Source organism: Serinus canaria, unplaced genomic scaffold (assembly GCF_022539315.1).
Source record: "Serinus canaria isolate serCan28SL12 unplaced genomic scaffold, serCan2020 HiC_scaffold_363, whole genome shotgun sequence".
Classification (NCBI taxonomy): Eukaryota; Metazoa; Chordata; class Aves; order Passeriformes; family Fringillidae; genus Serinus; species Serinus canaria.
Window position 1 is genome coordinate 3,903 of NW_026108477.1, and position 4,567 is coordinate 8,469.

Here is a 4,567-nt window from a genome sequence, read left to right on the forward strand (position 1 = left end):
ATTAATGATGATGGTGGGAGTTCATTAATGATGGGATTTGATAATGGGAGTTAATAATGGGAGTTAATTAATGATGGGAGATGAAAGGGTGCGGGGAGAGCAGCGCCCCCATGGTGAGCACCGGAACTGCAACTGGGAGGTATATATGGATATAGTAATGTGGAGTTAATATGATGGGATTGAATGGAGTTTAATGGGAGTTAATGTGAGTATGATGGAAGTTAAGATGGGAGTTACAATGGGAGTTAATGATGGGAGATGAAAGGGTACGGGGAGAGCAGCGCCCCCATGGTGAGCACCGGAACTGCAACTGGGAGTTAATTATCAGTGGGAGTTAATTAATGATGATGGTGGGAGTTAATTAATGATGGGATTTGATAATGGCAGTTAATAATGGGAGTTAATGATGGGAGTTAATGATGGGAGATGAAAGGGTGCGGGGAGAGCAGCGCCCCCATGGTGAGCACCGGAACTGCAACTGGGAGTTAATAATGATGGGAGTTAATTAGTAATGATGGGAGTTAATTAATGATGGGATTTGATAATGGCAGTTAATAATGGAGTTAATGGGAGTTAATGTGGGAGTTAATGATGGGAGTTAATAATGGGAGTTACATGGGAGTTTAATGATGGGAGATGAAAGGGTACGGGGAGAGCAGCGCCCCCATGGTGAGCACCGGAACTGCAACCGGGAGGTAATTATCAGTGGGAGTTAATTAATGATGGTGGGAGTTAATTAATGATGGGATTTGATAATGGCAGTTAACGATGGCAGTTAACGATGGGAGGTAATTAATGATGGGAGATGAAAGGGTACGGGGAGAGCAGCGCCCCCATGGTGAGCACCGGAACTGCAACCGGGAGTTAATTATCAGTGGGAGTTAATTAATGATGGTGGGAGTTAATTAATGATGGGATTTGCTAATGGCAGTTAATAATGGGAGTTAATTAACAATGGGAGATGATAGGGTACGGGGAGAGCAGCGCCCCCATGGTGAGCAATGGGAACTGCATCCGGGAGTTAATTATCAGTGGGAGTTAATTAATGATGGTGGAGTTAATTAATGGGAGTTAATAATGGAAGTTAATTAATGATGGGAGATGAAAGGGTGCGGGGAGAGCAGCGCCCCCAGCGGTGAGCACAGGAACTGCAACCGGGAGGTAATTAATAATGATGGGAGTTAATTAATGATGATGGGAGTTAATTAATGATGGGATTTGATAATGGCAGTTAACAACAGGAGTTAATGATGGGAGTTAATAATGGAAGTTAATTAATGATCAAAGGGTACGGGGAGAGCAGCGCCCCCATGGTGAGCACCGGAACTGCAACCGGGATTAATTATCAGTGGGAGTTAATTAATAATGGTGGGAGTTAATTAATGATGGGATTTGCTAATGGCAGTTAACAATGGGAGTTAACAATGGGAGTTAACGATGGGATTTGATAATGGGAGTTAATTAATGATGGGAGATAAAAGGGTCTGGGGAGAGCAGCGCCCCCAGTGGTGAGCACTGGGAACTGCAACTGGGAGTTCATTAGTAATGGGAGTTAATTAATAATGATGGGAGGTAATTAATGATGGGAATAGATAATGGGAGTTAATAATGATGGGATTTGATAATGGGATTAATAATGGGAGTAATAATGGGAGTTAATGATGGAGGTAATTAAACAATGGGAGATGAAAGGGTGTGGGGAGAGCAGCGCCCCCAGTGGTGAGCCCGGAACTGCAACTGGGAGTTCATTAGTAAGTGGCAGTTAATTAATGATGGGGGAGATAATTAATGATGGGATTTGATAATGGGAGTTAATAATGGGAGTTAACAATGGGAGTTAATGATGGGAGTTAATTAATAATGGGAGATGAAAGGGTACGGGGAGAGCAGCGCCCCCATGGTGAGCACCAGAACTGCAACCGGGAGTTAATTATCAGTGGGAGTTAATTAATGATGATGGGAAATAATTAATAATGGGGATTAATAATGGGAGTAACAAGGGGAATAATAATGGGAATTAATAACAGGAATAACGGGGATAATAACAGGAATAACCATGGGAATTAATAACGGGAATAATGGGAATGATAACGGGAATTAATAACGGGAATAATGGGGATGATAACGGGAATTAATAACGGGAATAATGGGGATGATAACGGGAATTAATAACGGGGATAATGGGAATAACAATGGGAATAACAATGGGAATGATAACGGGAATAACAATGGGAATGATAACGGGAATAACAATGGGAATTATTAATGGGAATAATGGGAATAACAATGGGAATAATAACGGGGATAATGGGAATAACAATGGGAATTAATAACGGGAATAATGGGAATAACAATGGGAATTAATAACGGGAATAACAATGGGAATAATAACGGGGATAATGGGAATAACAATGGGAATTAATAACGGGGATAACGGGAATAACAATGGGAATTAATAATGGGAATTTTGGGATTTTGGGAATTCCAGGATGGGATGGAGATTCCAGGATGCGATTGGATTTCCAGGAGGGGACGGGGATTTTGGGATGCGGTTGGAATTCTGGGATGAGCTGGGAATTCCAGGATGGGATTGGAAGTTTGGACTGGGAACAGAATTCGGGGATGGGTTTGGAATTCCGGGATCAGCTGGGAATTCTGGAATGGGGTCAGGATTCCGGGAATTCCGGAATTGGATTTTAATTCTGGGATGGGGTTGGGAATTCCGGGGTGGGATCGGAATTATGGGATGGGATCGGAAATCTGGGGTAGGAATGGGGATTTTGGGATGGGAAAAAAAAAAATCCTGCAAAAAAATCATGGAGAAAAAATTGGGAAAAATAAGGAAATTAAAATATTGTAAAAAAAAAAAAGTTGGGAAAAAATTTAATGGGAAAAAAAAAACGGGGAAAAATAATGGAAAAAAATCCTGGGGAAAAAATTCATGGGAAGGAAAAATCATGGAAAAGAAACTCCGGGAATTTTTCCCCCACAGACATCTCGGAATATTCCCAGGAGCAGATCTGCAAGGTGAGGGGGTCCAGGAATTCCGGGAATTTTGGGAATTCTGGGGCTGGGAGGGGCTGATTCCGAGGGGATCAGATCCTGATGGTCCCGATCCCGATCCCATCCCAGTGATCCCACTGATCCCAATCCCAATCCCAGTGATCCCACTGATCCCACTGATCCAAATCCCAATCCTAATCTGATCCCACTGATCCCAATTCCATCCCACTGATCCCAATGATCCCAATCCCGATCCCAATCCCAATCCAAATCTGATCCCAATGATCCCACTGATCCCAATCTGATCCCAGTCTGATCCCAATCTGATCCCAATCCCACTGATCCTGATACTAATGATCCCAATCCCGATCCCAGTGATCCCAATGATCCCACCCAGTGATCCAAATCCCGTGATCCTGATCCCAGTGATCCCTATCCCATGGATCTGATCCTGATCCCCTGATCCCAGTGTGATCCCACTGATCCCATGTGATCCCAATCCGATGGGATCTATCCTAATTCCATCCCAATCTGATCCCAATCCCACTGATCCTGATACTAATGATCCCAATCCCGATCCCAGTGATCCCAATCCCAGTGATCCCAATCCCAATGGGATCTGATCCTGATCCTGCTGATCCCAGTCTGATTCCAATCCCACTGATCCCAGTGATCCCACTGATCCCAATGATCCCACTGATACCAATCTGATCCCAGTCTGATCCCAATCCCAATGGGATCTGATCCCAATTCGATCCCACTGATCCCAATCGATCAATCCGCTGATCCTGATACAAATGATCCCGATCCCAATGGGATCTGATCCTGATCCCACTGATCCCAGTCTGATCCCAATGCCACAGATCCCAATCCCAATGGGATCTGATCCCAATTCCCACTGATCACGATCCCAATTCCATCCCACTGATCCCAATCTGATCCCAATCCCACTGATCCTGATACAAATGATCCCAATCCCGATCCCAGTGATCCCAATCCCAGAGATCCCAATCCCATGGGATCTAATCCTGATCCCAATGATCCCAATGTGATCCCACTGATCCCAGTGTGATCCCAGTGTGACCCCAATCCCGATGGGAACTGATCCCAATTCCATCCCAGTCTGATCCCAATCCCACTGATCCTGGTACAAATGATCCCGATCCCAGTGATCCCAATCTCAATGGGATCTGATCCTGATCCCAATGATCCCAGTCTGATCCCACTGATCCCAATCTGATCCCAATCTGATCCCAATGACCCCAATCCCGATGGGATCTGATCCCAATTCCATCCCAATCTGATCCCAATCCCGCTGATCCTGGTACAAATGATCCCGATCCCGATCCCAATCCCAGATCCCAATCCCACAGATCCCAATCCCAGAGATCCCAATCCCATGGGATCTGATCCTGATCCCGCTGATCCCAATTTGATCCCAATTCCACTGATCCCAATGATCCCAGTTCCATCCCACTGATCCCAATCTGATCCCAATCCCGCTGATCCTGATACAAATGATCCCGATCCCCACCCCAGAGATCCCAATCCCAATGGGGTCTTA

The 4,567-nt window shown here is 44.9% G+C and overlaps 1 long non-coding RNA gene across 1 annotated transcript; it reads left to right on the forward strand.

Moving 5' to 3' along the window:
- Positions 1-263: 263 nt before the first annotated feature.
- LOC127061254 (uncharacterized) lies at positions 264-2,970 on the forward strand. The gene is made up of 3 exons (XR_007780707.1): positions 264-412; positions 623-695; positions 1,927-2,970. It is a non-coding gene; the product is annotated as an uncharacterized LOC127061254 (long non-coding RNA).
- Positions 2,971-4,567: the final 1,597 nt, after the last annotated feature.